This window comes from Prionailurus viverrinus, chromosome B2, assembly GCF_022837055.1.
Source record: "Prionailurus viverrinus isolate Anna chromosome B2, UM_Priviv_1.0, whole genome shotgun sequence".
Classification (NCBI taxonomy): domain Eukaryota; kingdom Metazoa; phylum Chordata; class Mammalia; order Carnivora; family Felidae; genus Prionailurus; species Prionailurus viverrinus.
In genome coordinates this window covers 86,975,797-86,993,905 of record NC_062565.1, presented here as the reverse complement: position 1 = coordinate 86,993,905, position 18,109 = coordinate 86,975,797, and the positions used below count along the sequence as shown (strand labels likewise).

Genomic DNA, 18,109 nt, shown 5'->3' with positions numbered 1-18,109 from the left:
GAACTTCAATAAATGAAAATCCAATGTATGTAATTCTCGTTACTAGGTAGCAATAGCACCAACTTTTCAGCTTGAAGCTGTAAGTTAGAGGAGTACGTGTAACAGAATTTATCGTATTCTTAAGTATAGAATGAGGAAATTTATAGATTATTGTAAATGGTGTGTGCTAGCAAATGACAAAGGGTATATCCTAATTCTTGTATACAAATCAGGTTTTCATCAGTAATGTTAGAGGTAGAGAATTATTAAAAAACAGATCACTCTAATTCTTTCATGGGATGGTATAATATTACACACACCCTAAAAATTCCATTAGAAAAGAATACTACACATTAAGGAAATAGTTATATGATTTTATGGCAAAAATAGCTCAGCCTAGTTTTTTTCTAGAAAGTAAACTATGTGTGTACTTGGAGTTGTACAGTTACAGTATGGATGATATGGCTCCCCACTCCCAAAGTGTAACCTGGATGGATGCTATCAGTAAGAGTTAACATTTACTTTACTACTTACACTTGTACATAATTTAGAATATCTTTTAGCATTAATTTCCTCTTTAACATTTTTAGGACATTAATATTAAGATACAGCATTAGAATGGAAGGTTACATGAGCACATGACTAGAGAGACACAGATGTTGGGCAAGCAGTTAGGCATAAATAACATTAAAAACTCTGCTCCTTTTTTTCCTGCAATAGTGTAACTAGTCTCCTAAAGTCCATCTCTCAGAAAATGACACCTTTTAAACTTTAAATCTAAATTAATTTAGAAGTTCATGGACACATATTAATGCTGTTGCATACAGAATTGACTCAGATGTGGAATCAAGATTACAGCCTTGATGAGGAGGAAGGTATAAGTAGGGAATCAACATTTTTAAAAAGTTCCCCAGGTGATCCTAACATATAGCTATGTACTAACTTATGGCCTCAGGGTCTTACCTTCTACCCCAAATTTTCTACAAAGGAATTGTGGTGCCAGGTTTTTTAAAATAAGAGAAAACAAGGTTGTCTCTATTATAACAGTGTAAATTATGACTTCTTAAAAAGCTACAATTGATTATTACAAAAACATTTTATAGCCATCCTGGAAGAGAAAATAATCTTCTACTTAAACATATAATTCCTTAATAATCACTGGTTGACCAAATATTTCATATTTTATTACATAATAAAGGCTCTGGGAATTTTTACTTTTAAGGTGAGTAATAATGTCAGCTAATATTCTTATAGCCACTCTTGAAAGGGTGAAAGCCATAAACTTCGGGTCAGATGTATCTTCAACTTGGAGCAAAATTATACTCCTTTCTACTTTCACCCCAGTCTTTAGTAATTGATTTGACCTCTGGGAGAGGTATTAGCAGTGCTTATAAGCTGTTCTCTTTTTCTTTTTAGCTGCTTGACACCTCTTCACCTTCACTGACCAAAGTCTTCTGGGTGATTCTATAGCTACTGACAATCACAGAAGACTGCCTTGAGAAGTCATGTGGAGAATAAAAATCCATTTCCTCCTCAACTTTGGGGGTAGAGTAGGGTGGTGGATTATGGAATATATATATATATATATATATATATATATATATATATACAGACACACGCACAGTTTTGAATATAAAAAAGCATATTTTAGTAAAGTATAATAAAAAAGGAATAAGAGTGAATAAGTGCTATAAAAGGTATAAAAAGCAATTATACTTTATACTGGTAGTGAATAAAACTGAAATAAATACACGTAATTTGAATAGCCTGAAAAGCTTAACATTATACTTCTATGTTTTATATTCAGAAGTTACCTGGGGGGGCCTGGATGGCTCAATCGGTTGAGTGTTGGACTACTGGTTTCGGCTCAGGTTATGATCTCATGGTTTGTGAGCTAGAGTCCTGCGTGGGGGTCCGTGCTAGGCGGGGAGCCTGCTGAAGATTCTCTCCCTCCCTCCTTCTTGTTCTCTTCCCCCACTTCAAAAAAAAAGTTACCTCAAGAAAAAATCCAAATGCAAACTACGTACATTAGTTATGTCTATGCTACTCAAATTAGAAAGCCAGTGTGGTGCTGAGTGACTGGAGCGGGTGCAGAATCCACTGCTTCTTTCAGCGCTTTGTGTCTAACTGCTACACAGCTAGTTGCCCAGTTTCCACTCACATTTTCCTGTTTGATTGTAAGAGAGCGGGACTAAATGGGAGTTACTCATTAAGATTCCATTACAAAACTGTATTTGCTACCACATTCTAAAATTTCCACAGACGACGGTGTATAGTAGAGTACATTTTAGGAATGGGGTGTATGATTCTCTTGGAAAGAACACTGTACTCTTTATACGAAATCACCTCCAGGCACTTTTCACATTTCCACGAAAATAGCCAGCCAAGTAAGTTCCTAAAATAAATTCAGTCACCAGGTGTGTAAGTAAAACCAGAATATTTGTGTAGCTATTTCTAGTCTCTTTTCATCACGAATAAACTTTGTTAGTCTTAGTATTATCAGGAAGCAAATCTAATGAAGAACTGGGGAGATGTTCTTGAAAGGTCATCACTAAAGGAGTTACAAGCCTTTTTCCTAATTTTCGGAGTTTATCAGTTTGGAGCAAAACGTTTAAAACGATTGCTTTGCCTTGTATACACCATCAGAGCTCCAAGCTTACCGCCTGTTATATGCAGGGTGGTGCCCAGAGGAGGGGGCAAGGAGAGACTAAGCGCCCCTGATTACTGAGGCATTAGAAAACCCTCATCAAATGACTCCCCAAACAAAGTGAAGCTAGAAGAGGGTTACTTTGGCCTCTGTTTCCCAAGGGGCGCTTGGGCCCTCGCGAAGTGACGCTTTCACTTTGATTTCCCTTTAACGAAGCAGGTGAAAGGCCACTTGGCACCAGGCGGTTTCTTTTACTCCAGCTGCCTGTGAAGAGCGCGGTTGCCAGGCAACCAAGTCCCAGGCTCTCTTTGTGCCCGCATCAGGCTCGGAAATTTGGAGGTTTTTAAAGCTGTTGTCTATTGCAGACAACTTATACCGAAATGCCTTTAGGTTTTTTGGGCTGTTTCTTAATTCCTTATAGTAAAACTACATTCTGTCTCCTAATTTTGTCTCTTTTGTAGAAGAGACTGTTTAAAGTGTACATGGCTATATTTCCACAGGAAAATATCAAGACCTTGACTTCAAAATCAGAAGTAATTTACATTTTAAAAGAGGAGCAAATGAGCATCACAGCTGCATTTCATATGTTCCTTCCTGTCAGCTTAATTTTTTTCATTTTCTTTTCTCCTTCTTTGCTTTTTAAATTTTTATTTGCTTTCCTCTCTTCTTTTCCCCCCTTCATTCCACCCCACTTAGACGTATGCTTCTTTTATCTCTTTCTTCCTTATTCTATCCGGTGACATGAACTCTGTGTGATTTATGCATTCGTCTTTAATCAATTGCTCATCCAATGAATGTGAAGTGAATCAAGCTTTTCTTTACAACCTTCCTGGTTTATACTTTCTTCTTACTTTGAACTCCTTTTATTTTTCTTTTTCTAACCTGTGGCTAGGGAGGACCATAGGGAGATAACTAACAGAATATTTCCAGTTGTTATTTAGGCTTGTCCTGTTCCTGACAGAGAAACCTGCACCATTACTCTGCGAGCCTCCCAGTGTGGTCTCTCTGCTTGTATGGTAGCCCTCTTGGCACATTCCATTAACCTTGAACTCACAGAGTTCTCTGAGGTATTTTGGGCCTACATCAATGTAGGACATTCTCTAACATATTTAATAGTATGAAGATATTTCATAGAAGACCATTCAATTTAAAAAGACATGAAAAGGATATGCTTCCTTTTGTTCTTTTTCTCTGAGTCTGGCAATGGCTCAAAATAAATGAGAGCAAATTGGTCTGGCCATGCTTTTACTATCCATGCTCGACTCTGGTGCTGTGCTGCAAAGGGAAACACCTGGTAATGAGCCAAAAAAAGAAAAAATAAGGAAGTCAGAGTTCTTCTGGAAAGATGTACACTCAAGACAGCAATGCATTTCAAACTTGGACACCTAGTTCCCTCTACCTTCTCTCCACCCCACCCCCCAAAACCACCCAAAACAACACCAAAAACACCAACAAATCCTGGTGTTTCTTTATCACTGTGAGAGTTAACAATTAGCGTATGGATTTTCATTTATTTGCTCACTAAATATTTATTATGATATGAAAGTAGACCTACTTGACATCATTGCCTGAAAATCCACTGTTGTAGATAAATTTATCTCTTAAAACTGTTAAAATGAAAAATGGCTTAATTGTTAATACAATTTATTGTTGCGATTTTGAGTGAGTAGTTATGCAATCAATTATATATATATATTTCTGGAATTTATACTAAAAACTACTCTCCCTTTATGCTCGATGTTGGGGTCATCCATATATTTGCTATGAAAAACATAACAGAAGCGTTGTATTCTTTTCTATATGATAACATCAGAGTGCTGTATTATAGTAGGCCAGAAATAGATGGTATGGGTTTTAATGTGTGTTTGATCTCTAGCTAGCTTTTTGACTTTGGGCAATTTCCTTAATCTTGGTCTCAGTTCCCTTTTCTGTAAAGTTGTGAGGTTGGAGTAAATACTCTCTGAGATATATTCTGCTATTAAAATTCTATTATTGAATTTGAAAACCACTAAAGCTTTCAGTGAGTCTGATTTAGGAGAGGGATGATACAACTTTTTTTTAAGCTGGTAAAGTTTTTCAGTGAAAAAAGTATTTAAAACCTCCTTGTATTTGTTAATTGAGCTATTTTTTACTTAGATGTGCAAGTTCAAAATTTAGGTGTTTTTTTGACTCCATAGCCAGTGGTTAAAAAGTGCAATTTCTGGAGATGGCCTATGCTTCATCATTTTGAATTTGTGGAACATGGGCATGTTCTGTAATGTCTTTGTGCTCAGTTTACTCATCTGTCAATAGGAAGTAATAAAAGCACCTGTAACAGGGATTTTGTGAGATTATTCAGGGAAACTCTTAGCAAATGACTAGAACATTAACATATTCTTGTTATACTCTGCTGTCACCAGCTATCCCAGGCTATTATCACTCCATACTTTATTAGGGTAATAATAGCCTCCTGGTTTTAAAATCTCTTCCTTTAAAATCTATTCTATGCATTCCTCCCAGCTTACACTGCCCAAAATATAATTCTCATAATTCCCCTCCCTTGGTAAAAACTATAGCAACAGATTTCCAATGCAACCATAACCTGGCATTTAAGACTTTCATTAATATATTGGTTCAATTTGTCTTCCCAGTTTCATTCCATTACTTCCTCATATATAAAGGCTTTGCATGAATGGAACTCCCCAAATGTCCCTGAGAACAAGTGCTCTGCTCGTCTGTGTTATGCAATTAAGAGCAGAGGTTATGATGCTACTTTATACCCCAGTATCAATCCAGGACCTGGAACACAGTGGGCAGGCGATGCTTGTTGAAATGAGCAGCTTCTTCTAATACTATTTTCCTCCCAGAAATTCTCTATTCTTATCTTTACCTACATAACACCTATCCTTCAAGGTCCCATTCAAATATCATGAGTTACTGCTATTCATAAGCTGCCTACTTCCTCTCATAGTAATATCATGTGTCTCTCTGGTAGCATTTATATTCTGCTGTGATTATAATTGTTTTTGTCATTATCTTATGTCCTAATTTTTCAGTGGCATTGAGAGCAGTGTACTATGTCTTATTCAATTTTATTTCCTGCAATGCCTAGCATTTGGCTTTGACTGTGTTAACTGCAAGTGGCCAGTTGTGGAGTCAATGGACATGACTAACAGAATAATATTATTCATTGTTTCATCTTCATTTTTTAAAAAGTGACCCTATTTCCATAGAAGCAAGTCTACATTCCATGTCAGGCTTCTGAGTCTCTCCATATCCACTCACATCCTCTCCATGTAACATGACTTTAGGGAACTGTTGAAGTCCTACTGGCCTTCTTATTATTCCATGGACATACCATATTCATTCTTAACCCCCTCCCTTTGCTAATGTTTCCTTGGTCTGAGTGCAGCCCTGTCTTCTTTTTCAGCTTTCCAAGCCTTATTTCAGGTCCCAGCTCAGTTCCTGATTTTTCCATGGAGCAGTCCATGATTATTTCAGCAATGTTTCTTCTCTTTCACAACTGAAAGGAGAAATTAATATACTTAATTTCATACTTAGTCATACAAAGACTTCCACCCCCCCCCCCAACCCAGAACAATTAAACTGGAAGAGAATTTAAAAGTGTGGTACTACAGGTGTGCCTAGGTGGCTCAGCTGGTTAAGCGTCCAACTCTTGATTTTGCTCAGGTCATGATCTCATGGTTTGTGGGATTGAGCCCTGTGTCAGGCTCTGCACTGGCAGTGTGGGGCCTGCTTGGGATTCTCTCTCTCCCTCTCTCCCTCTTCCCCTCCTCCACTTGCACTCTCTCTCTCTCTCTCTCTCTCAAAAATAAATAAATAAACTTAAAAAAGGGTCGTACTACAGAAATTCTAATATGGAAACTTGAGAGGGGCTGTTTCCATATTAACCCACTTATATTATCTATGTTATCAGTATTATATTATCTATACAGATTATCATTCTTGACTACTTGTTTGTAATATGGTTAAGCAACTGAATCACCTCTAGCAAATAGTATGACTTTATATATATAAGTGCTGATTATATGTTAATTCAATAGAAAAATATGGCTTACATTTGCATCTTATTTTTCATGTGTTTTAGTCTTCTAAGCCAATTAGATATTAATTAGGTCCTTGTGGGAGAGGTCAAATCTAGAACTCTTTGGATTTCCTATGTTAGCAAACATAATGCTGATTGTGCTGGAGATTTTGACACATGAACAATATTCATTGTTGGATGGGACCTACCTGCCAAAACGCCTGGTTTACTTTAAATTTATTTCATAATACCTGACACTCTAACTTCATTCCATTTTTCCTGGTCTATTGGCTCTAAGTTACTGCCATACTTACACTTTTTCTCTGCTCTATTGCCTTCTAATTTACTGTCACACTTACTGGACTTCCCAGTAAATAAGGCAACTAAAACTCTATCATTAGAGACTTACACAGATACATCCTGGAGGGTAGGTATACAGGGTGGGAGAGGATTTATTCTTTATATCACATTCATGCTATTTTCACCTTTTGACAGAAGATGAAAATGGGGTATAGTATAAATATTTGTTGAGTGGTCGTATAAAGAGTAGTGTGCTAGACCATTTATACACACTATCAAGTTTTCTCTTCTCAACAAGTCTATGTAGTTGCTGGTACTAAGCTACATTTATAGTCATGAAAACTAAAGTTAAGAAGGAAGTAATTTACTCAAGTTTTTATCCTTAAACTTGATCTCCGGTCTGTCTGATACCAAGGTCCCCACTAACAGAAGGAAATAATACAGTGGATCTCCAACTTTAATAAGCAGAAAAGCCACCCAAGGATCTTCTTAAAATACATATTACTGGGATCTATTCCAAAGAGTCCAATTTGTTAGGTTTTCGGGTAAAGCCCAGAAATGTTTATTTTAACAAACATAAAAAAGGGTTCATGTGGAAAAATTTTGACATAAGGAGTAGTTACAATAACAATAGTATTAATATCAATAACAACTATACAACGTATGGATCAACACCACATTGTCTACCAATCACTGTACCACATTACTATTCCTCAGACATTGCGTTAAGTATTTATAACACATTTGTCATTTAATTCTCATGGCCACCTTAAGAAGTATATATTATTATCATCTCCCTTTTATGTGTGTGGGGGGAGCTATGGTCAGAGAGGTCACATAGTTAGTAAATGGTGGAAATAGTCTGACTACAAAGCTCATGTCCACAACTCTAGGAAAGGGGCAGCCAAATGAAAGGAAAACCAGGGAGAATGCTATGACAGAGCCCAAAGGAAGAGTGCACAAAAGCAGAAGATGTCAGTGCCAGAGTTAAATGGGATAGGTAATGAGAAGCATTCCCTGGATTTGTAAATGAGGAGGTCATTGCTGATGTTAGCAATGTCAGCTTGAGTAAAAAGATTGAGCAGTAATGGGAGTAGTAAGGCAGAATGTAGAGAGTTAAAGAATGAATGGAAGATGTAAAAAAATAGCTTAAATCCTCATTTTATGAGTTCCAATAAAAGGTAAGAGAATGAGGAGGGATTGTTTTAGGGAGAAATGTAAATTAGGTGAGTGTTTTAAAAATCATGGGATAGTCATGAAAATATTAAGAAAAAAGGAGCAATGAAGAAAGTGGATAAGGATCAAAAAGGTAAAATTAATGACAGCTCTTTGGAGAAGATAGGATAGATTTGTTAGCTTTGTTTAGAAGCACTTATTTTTCTGGGATAGGAGGGAATAGGGTAAAGAGGAGCACAGCTATGGATACAGGTGTAAGTATTTGGTAGAGAGGCAGACATGGGCATTTACAGATAGTGCAATGGAACGTTAAAGTAGCTCATGTGTGATGGATTTTATTTTTTTGCATTGGGAAAATTAATAGTGCCTTCAAACAAACTGATGAAGATTTAGTATAGCTATTGTGGGGAAATAGAGTCAGCACTGATTAGAAATATATAAAAGGATTGCTGTGGGGTTAAAAGCCCAGTTGAGGGGAAAAATCATATATTGTAATAGTATCAATATGCATGACTGTGTAGTTTTTCTTCAGTGGTGATCAGTGGAGGGAGAGAACTAGACGCCAGGACTGGGTTCATCTTAGCTTAGGGATTTAGTAAAAGCACATAATGTGGGCAACAATGTCACGTATCTGAAGGTGTTGACAATAGGCGTGGTGAAATGAAGGACTCTGAGGCTGGAATTTAAGGAAGACAGTGAAACTTATGGACCTAGAGGTAAGGGTGACCAAGGAATTGGGTTTGAAAGAGATGGTAAATTAGTACATGGTAAAAATAGTGAAAGAACTGGAAAAGTATGCAGTTGTGGGCTCAAAATGGGGATGAATGGGATCAATTGTATTTTAGTATATATGGCAGCAACCTGACAGGAGTGTGGTTTTTTAGCTCCCACAATCCAATCTATCTTTCTCTTACTTTTCAGGAGATCTGAAACCCTAAAGTCAAAGGACAAGGTCTAATTTTGGCTTTGTGTTGTCCTCTCAGGTACTGTAAATTTTATAATTACCTGGACCTTTGTTCCCTATGTCTCCATCACTATCAATTCCACTATCAATTATTCTTTGTTAGTCAAATGAGGAATGAGAAGTATTTATTCCTGCAATTTCTAGAATAATTATTGCAATGTGTAAGGCCATCCATCTGTTTCACCTGGAGAGCATGTTAAAAATGTACATTTCTGGCCTTTCACCAGACGTACTGAATCAGAATCTCTGTGGGAGTAGTTCCCAAAGAATATTTATTTTTATGAAATTCCACAGGAGATTCCGACTCTCATGACTGTTTTAGGAGATGACAGTTTCAGTTGGGCAGAGTTCATTAGATTTTTCTCCCTTGACTTACAATTCATATTCGCTATGTTTTTGCTGTTGTCTCCTAATCGTGGAGCATTAATGCTGCTGGTGAGCTTTAAGGTTGGGGTGGAGAGGCAAGAAAGCAACAATTCAATCTTGAAATTGGTGCATTTTGTAATTTTCTTTCTTACACACAACCTCTCTTACCCACATTTGGAAAAAGCAAAACCAAAAGAGAGATCAAGGTGGAAGAGATTTATAGAATTAGAAACTTGACAGAAGGACTCCAAATAGTAGAAATGATTATAAGTAAAAAGTGTTTTGGAGGTTGGGTATGTGTAGAGAATGAGAGGCGAATGAAAGTTTTATTTCAGAGAAATGTGTTATTGACGGTGACCACAGATATACTATATTGCTTTCATCTGCATTAAACATCTCGTAGATGGCCACATATTTGAAACCTACTGCCCTTGTTATATTTTATTGTTTTGGTAGTTCTGCGATCATTAATAATAAATGGTTTCTCTTGCCACTGAACTCTTGTGTCATTACATATTCTACACTGAAAAACTTTTAGTTTACAAACAAGAAGAAATCTTATTTTTGGTATCCTGGTACCTAGAGGCAAGTAAAACATATATGATTTTTTTCGGTATCTGCTGACAAGTTTTCAAGGAACAAAGGCACAGGGCTGCATCTCAAGTCTCCCCTTCAGTGACATAGCAGTCAGGCTTCTGTGTATTGGGGCTATGAATCATACAACAAATGAACAAACTTGTAGATGAAAAAGTTCATCACTTGATAATATTATGTGGTGAAATCATAATCCATAAGCAATGAAAATATTTTTAAAAATATTTTGGGAAGGAACTATATCTTAGATATATTGTCTTTATATTTGTAAATTGTGCTTTTATTATATCTTGATTAATGATTTCAGCTTAACCTAATACAAAAGTTCTTTCTTCCCATCTCTCTTTTTCTCCTTCATCTTCCTCTTCTTCTTCATCTTCTCCTTCTCCTCTTCTTCTCCCTCTTCTTCCTCCCCCAACCCCTCCTCTTCTTTTTTTTCTATTTCTCTGCTCCCCCCCACCTTCTGCTATACCACTCCAGCACTCTTCCCTCTGTTTCTCTGTGTATATAGGCTTATTGGCATGTTTGTTACTTCATGTTAGAAATCTTACTACAGAAAAAATTGCTAGTGTAATAATGGGAAAATTCAAGATTGCATAATCTGAATAACATTAACAATATGGAACACGCCTTTCTTTGATTAAGAATACATGGCTGGCTGTCAAAGACCATATAAATTATTCTTTACTTGATAAGAATTCATAAGTTAAGTTTCAACATGAACCATGTAAAATTCATCTCCCTGAAGTGAATTACCATCATCTTGTCCCTTCTGCTTCGAATCCTAGTACTCAGGTGCATGGACTGTCTATATTCAGGCTGTGCTGCATGGCAACATCAAATGTTACCATTCCATTACTTCTACAAACACTATTTTGAATTTTTCATACTCTCCAGTGGGGGAAAAATTTAGGTTTGGGCTAGAAGAATCAATATTAGTTTATTCACTTAATAAATTCTGTCCAATATTAACTGTTTTTTTTTTAAATGAATGTATAGCCTCTCTTGTCTGAAATCCACAATCCAGTTGCCCTATTCAGTTTGGACTATGGCTAATAATACTCATAGTCTGCCCCTAAGGTATGTCTCTTGGATTTGTTCATATTTTAGGAATTATGCTTATCTCAGAAGTAACTAACCCTTGCCCTTGACCTTGTTTCCATTTTCAGATTCTAGATCTAAGCCCAACTTGATGTTCTTTCAGTACTTTGGCCCCAGTGTTCTCTGATCTGAATTCCAAGGCCATCAGTGAAACTATGCCATACAGATCTTTGTTTCAGTCCCAGTACATCTGACTTTGTACTCACTCTGTAGTCCTTTCTTACATTACAGCCATCCACCTTCATTTATGTGTGATTACTTCATACCTCAGTGATGGAAACATTCTCCTAAATTGCCTCTGTGATACTCTTCACCGAATCCACTGTCTATATTATTGCCAAATTAATAATCCTAAAAATACACTCATTGTGGTACATTCCCTCGTGAAAAAACTTCATTGGCTCTACAATGCTTACAAAATGAAATTGATAATCCTTAGTTCACCATTTTATGTCTTCATTCACAATGTTCTCTACTTATTTTTCCAGCCTTATCTTTAGTTATCTCCCTACACAGCTTTAACTCTGACTTTCTTGATGTTGCTGAATTATACCTTTTGCTTTTTTATTTATTATATTCTTTCTCCTGAAAATATCCTCCCTCTCTAATTCACTTATGGAGATCCTACTCATTTTCTTAGGTTCAATTAAATTGTATTTCTTCCATGAGATTTTCTTAATCATTCTTGTAGGACCTTATCTCTTTTATCTAAATTCCTGTGGGTATGTTTTACTTATTTGGTACTCACAAATATTACTGTAGCTGTCTTGAAACATAGCATATCTACTCAAGCAGATAGAAAAACCTGAATAAAAGAAACTGTTTCTTATATATCATGTATATCAGAGGTTTGGGTATAATAGATACATGAAAGCATTTTTAATGAAAAGTAATGACAAATACATCCAAACAAAATACCTTCATGAGATAGTGAATAATAAATTAAAGATAACGATAATCATCCTTAAAGTATGAGGGTTGAAATTCATTGGTCTTTAAGACCATTTCCATGTGCCCATATAATCTCAGTAGGAGTATATTTAACTTTCAAAACTAATTCTAAGTAGCATACCATAACACTTAAATAGAGTTCACAAAAAGGAGTACTCTCTAAATTTATATGGAAAGTAATGCTAGAACACCTTAGGATTTAACACTTACTAGAAGTCAGATTTAGCTTTATTATGTGTAAATGAACAACAAAAAAAATCTCCTCAAAAACAACAACAAAAAACCCCCCACATCTAGCATTTGGCTTACGGACTCATTCATTCCTTTATTATTATTATTATTATTTTTTGTTCATCTAAAAAAATACTTGTTGAACATTGACTATATGAAAGCCAGTGAACTTGGAACTAGGGATATGATGACAAACTGTTTCCTGGGCCATACTGAATCTGGGAAAAATTAAAGTATTAAAGTTTCTAACATAGAGGGAAAATACATTTGTATTACAGAGAAAGACAAGAGAATATGGACTTATTTGGGAAGATGGATGACATATTATACAATTTTATGAATTCCTCACAAAGGTTAAACATCCACTATGTGCCATGGACTATGTTAAGTGGTAAGTATAGGCAGCTGTTACAGACTTCATTACTGTTCACTAATTCATCTTTCTTTCCCTGTCATGGAGGAGAGTATACTTCACCATTCTATTGATTTTGCACTTGTCCCTGTGATTGCTTTGACCAATGAAATGAGGGCGGGAGCGACTGTATGACCATTCTTAAATAAGACTTAGGAATCCACCATCCATTTATTTCCTCTTGCTTTGTTGCTTTTTAAAACATTTTTAATGTTTAATTTATTTATTTATTTATTTATTTATTTATTTATTTTGAGAGAGACAGAGCATGAGCAGGTGAGGGTCAGAGAGAGAGAGGGAGGCATGGAGTCCCAAGCAGGCTCCAGGCTCTGAACTGTTAGCATACAGCCTGACAGGGGGCTTGAACTCACAGGACAGTAGATCATGACCTGAGCTTCAGTCAGACGCTTAACCAACTGAGCCACCCAGGCACCTCTCTTCTTGCATTATTGTCATTTTTCATTAAACTATACTGCATGATGTCAGTGTTTCTTCAGCCTTGGTTCCAGAATGAGCAATATGTGGAGCAGATACAAACTTACGCAGCCTAGAGTTATGCTTAGCTAAGCCCAGCTGGGTCCAGTTGGGTCAAATGTAGTCAACACAAAATGGTGAAGAAGAAATAGATTTGTTGTTTTAAGACTCTAGGTTTGGTTGGTTGTTAATGTGTCAAAAGTTAATGCAGCAGTGAATAAGATACCGTGTCTAGTGGAGAAGAAAGACATTAAATAGGTAGTTACAAATGTTCTTTGTATTTTGAGGAAATGGAGTGTTTCCACAAGTATGTATAGCAGGTTATTACATTATTCTGGGGGAAGAGAAAAATCTGGGGTGGCTACTATTTATATATAAATCAATATTATTGAGCTGGTCATTATTTAGTATGTGTCACCCCAACTTCCATTAGAGAACAGATGTACCTGTGGGAAACTATATACTGGGAAAATCAGATGCTATATTCACAACAGGAAGCAATTGTTATTTTTACCTATGTAGTATGTCTACACAGTAATATATTAATAAAGTACTAAAGGGATCCAATTCTGTATTTTCACTTAACATCAAATTCTTATAGCTTGTTTATGACAGGTAATTTCTATATGACAGGCACAAACTTATTCTGTAGTCATAGAGAATATTTCTCTTAAATTATAGATCAGAGAATTTAGATTGGTTTGGTTCTCAGGATGACCTGGCCAATACTTCATTTTGCAAGACAAGCAACTGGGTTCCACAGAGGCAAAGTTACTTTCCTAAGGCTCCCATTGGAGTTTAGGAAGGGTCATATATGCAGGTCTGGTGTCCTGATATCTGGATCATAATGTCTATAACATTGACAAAACTGTTTTTCTCATATAATTGTCTTTGGATGAATTTTAAAGAATTTTAAAGAGTTGATTATAAAAATTCCAAGTTCCTATATTGATTCAATTTAGAGGCAAGAAGTACATTTTAGAGGCTAAAAACTTTTATTAACTGTAGGGCAAAGAGTTTATTTAACCTATCTATCAAATTTCCTTACATTTTCCTGACAATCCTGGTCACAATATAAATTTTTATTTATTGTATGCTTCATAATCTATCATTATATAATTATTTGTGTGATCATCTATTAATGTATATCATTTGTATAATTTTTCTTTTAGGGTCCATTAAAGCAGAGACAATGTATCCCCAGTAAGGAGCACAGTACTTGACACATGGTAAGTACTTAATACATTTTTGTAGGATTAATGAACAATCTTTCATCCATTCCACTTAAGCAGAATGATCATGCTTCATCATATGGTGTAAAGTATGTCCTTGCTAAATGATCTCTTGCTGCCAAATTGTCACCAGAATATACCAGTTTTTCTTGAACTCTGAAACAAATGGATTGCCTTTAGCAGATTTTTATTAACAGATCACATAATGAATATAACATTAAAACATAGTATTAATAATAGCAACAATAAAATCTAAATTGACACAAAATTATTTCATTAAAATTATTTTATTTAAGACGAAAATAAGGGTGCACAGTGGCTCATTAAATGAAGATCTATTCAAGTGGAATTAATAGAAATACTTATAAAAGATTTTGACATTATTTGAATGACTAATGCTTAAGATATGGGGAACAAAAAGGCAATAATGCCTCTGATTTGCTATCTTGATATTTAGAAGAAATATCTGTTGTTTTTTTAGGGTGGCCTGATTGCCTAACTCCTATGTGTTGTATTATTGAGTTGTGTCAGAAAATAAAGTTTTAAAAAGAATAATATAGAATACTTATTTTGCCAACATTTTTGGGATTCCAGGGCTAAAAGGATAAGAGGAAAGGGAACATCTGCATACAGCTGAGTAACTGCATTCCTACTCTTTTTTTAAAAATTTTTTTGGGGCACCTGGGTGGCTCAGTCGGTTAAGCATCCAACTTCAGCTCAGGTCACGATCTCGCGGTTTGTGAGTTCGAGCCCCGCGTCGGGCCCTGGGCTGATGGCTCAGAGCTTGGAGCCTGCTTCCGATTCTGTGTCTCCCTCTCTCTCTGCCCCTACCCCGTTCATGCTCTGTCTCTCTCTGTCCCAAAAATAAATAAATGTTAAAAAAAATTTTAAGAAAAAAAAATTTTTTTAATGTTTATTTATTCTTGAGACAGCGACAGAGCGTGAACAGGGGAGGGGCAGAGCGAGAGGGAGACACAGAATCCGAAACAGGCTCCAGGCTCTGAGCTGTCAGCACAGAGCCAGACGCTGGGCTCAAACCCACAAACTGTGAGATCATGACCTGAGCCCAAGTCAGACACTTAATCGACTGAGCCACCCAGGTGCCCCTGCATTCCTACTCTTGATGTATGGGAGTTACCAGCTCCCCAAAGGATCTAAACTCTATTTTTTATTTTTATTTTTGGTTTCTGCTGTTTGACCTTCTGGATTCTCTAAGAAATTACTGTTTACTCGTTTAAGAATGGACTGTTTAAGAATGGACTGTTTAAGAATGGTGTGAGGCCTGGGGCCCCTGTGTGGCGCAGTCAGTTAAGCGACCGACTTTAGCTCAGGTCATATTCTCACGGTTTGTGGGTTCGAGCCTGAGTTGGGCTCTGTGCTGATAGCTCAGAGCCTGGGGCCTGCTTTGGATTCTGTGTCTCCCTCTCTCTCTGCCCCTCCCCTACTTGCTCTCTCTCTCTCTCTCTCTCTCCCTCAGAAATAAACATTAAAAAAAAAATTAAGAATGGTGTGAAGCCCTTTGGCATCCAAGTTACAGCAACATATAGCAAAACTCAAACCAACCAGAAGGCTTTATTGTCAAGTCAAAGTGGTATATATATACTTATAATTGTAAAACAAAAGTATGTCTTGCAGTTTCTGAGGAAGCCACCAACAAATAACGTCTCTCTTTCCCACATAATTACGAAATGATTGGAGAAATGAAACAAATGAGTAAATATGTCAGGCAAGATATCGCCTTTGTCACTGCTAGAGGTCAGGGTGCAGATTGTGGCTCTAGGTCCATTAGCCAAATGGGCCTGCCACCAGGATCCAAGGATTTGGGCAACCTCATCCATTTACAGAAAGCACTGGACTTGGGGTAGATCTCATTTCACCACACTCACCGGAGCTGACTGCTGTACCACTTCCAGCATGAAAGAGTGAAGGAAGATGCATGGTCTCTGCAGGGGACGGGCTTTGAGAGACACAGGAGGATAGAGGATATCTAGTTATTCTTCTTATGCTTCCAGTCAGAAACTTCACCCCATCTTCCTAGCAAGGAAGTGAGTAACAACAGCAATAGCAACAACAAAGTTAGCAGAAGTACATTAATTGAGCTCTCTAAACACCAAGAAAGTGAAGAATACAGGGAAGCTTGCCAGGTTAGATGTGATGAAAATGTCTTTAGTAGCAATATACTAAAGTTCCTCTCCCCAAAGAAGCAGAGACAAAATTAGATGCCACATTTTACCCTTTTAAGAATAAAAAGGCCTCAGTCAAAAGTGAAAAGTAAGAACAATTTCTGGCAAAAATATTTATTTTGATATGGACAACAGGACTTGGAATCCTTCTATAAAAGAACAGTGACCTCTTGAAAATCTATTGAAGGTCAAAAAAAGCCAACTTCATTCACTTTTAAAAAGAAGAGGTATATTTAAAATATGTTCATCTAATTTTTAGAGTTGTTACTCTATCATAAAAGAATTATATGTAATTTAATAATAATTGAAATTAATAAATTATACATTATTTATTGTAAAAAATTTGGGGAGTAGAAAACAAATGAAAGAAATGTGTCTTATTCATACTTCTCAGAAGAAGCTTGTCTCCACGTTTGTGTGTTTCTTAACAAGTGTTTCTATGTATTTTCACATTAGATCATACAGACTATGCAGTTTTATGATGTAAGAATTCACATATATCTCATCTCTGGATAGGAAACTTACTCAGGTTTTAACGAAGAGACTTTCATGAAGCGGCTCTATAGAGAAGTGTGGTTAGGATTAAGGACAGGGGATGGTGGGCATCAGAGGCTAGCAGCAACAGGAAGCTATTGGGTTCCAAGGGTGAAGGAAAGACATTATGTTTTTCTGGAGCTCCGTGGAAACGGAAGTGACCAAGAATCTATATGATGCAGTTTGTACTAGTCATTTTCTCAGAGGACAGATCAAGGAAGAGAATGGGAGAGAATGGATCTGGCAGAATGGGGAGCAAATGGAGAATAATCAGCACATTAGTTATTAAAAATTTCTTATTAATAGATTTTTATGGCCATGTAATAATCTAAAATAACCATGCCATGTATTACAACCCCTCCTTTTTGATTGACTACTTAGACTGTGTCCAGTGTTTTTGCTATTATAAACAACATTGCAATGCATGTATTTCTCTATTTCTACAGTTTTCTTAGAGTAAATTCTTGGGATTTTAATTATTACACTAAAAAGCATAAATGTTCTTAGGCCTCTTAAAACATGCTGACGGGGTTTTTAAAGCTATATGTATTATTATTCCTCCAGCAATGTAAGAGTGTGCTTATTTTTACTGCACATTGGTTTTTTTTTTTTTAATTTTTTTTTTCAACGTTTATTTATTTTTGGGACAGAGAGAGACAGAGCATGAACAGGGGAGGGGCAGAGAGAGAGGGAGACAACAGAATCAGAAACAGGCTCCAGGCTCTGAGCCATCAGCCCAGAGCCCGACGCGGGGCTCGAACTCATGGACCGCAAGATCGTGACCTGGCTGAAGTCGGACGCTTAACCGACTGCACCACCCAGGCGCCCCTTACTGCACATTGTTGAGGATTGCATATTCCCATAAAAGTTATTTCTTACTTTGATGAGAAATTTTTCCAGAAAACCCACATCTGCATATTTAAAATTTTTTAATTAAAAAA

General features: G+C 36.5%; 2 long non-coding RNA genes across 5 annotated transcripts in view; one reads left to right on the top strand and one right to left on the bottom strand.

The window, feature by feature from the left end:
* The window catches only part of LOC125165454 (uncharacterized), a 256,415-nt gene that overhangs the window by 82,409 nt on the left and 155,897 nt on the right, over positions 1 to 18,109 (top strand). For all 4 annotated transcript variants that reach the window (XR_007152110.1, XR_007152109.1, XR_007152111.1 and 1 more), the window contains 3 exons: positions 9,048 to 9,109; positions 12,612 to 12,724; positions 14,392 to 14,448. This is a non-coding gene — a long non-coding RNA (uncharacterized LOC125165454). The remainder of the gene's footprint in view (positions 1 to 9,047; positions 9,110 to 12,611; positions 12,725 to 14,391; positions 14,449 to 18,109) is intronic.
* Positions 5,787 to 17,264, bottom strand: LOC125165455 (uncharacterized). The gene is made up of 3 exons (XR_007152112.1): positions 17,160 to 17,264; positions 16,338 to 16,485; positions 5,787 to 6,128 (listed from the first exon to the last, which is right to left on the bottom strand). It is a non-coding gene; the product is annotated as an uncharacterized LOC125165455 (long non-coding RNA).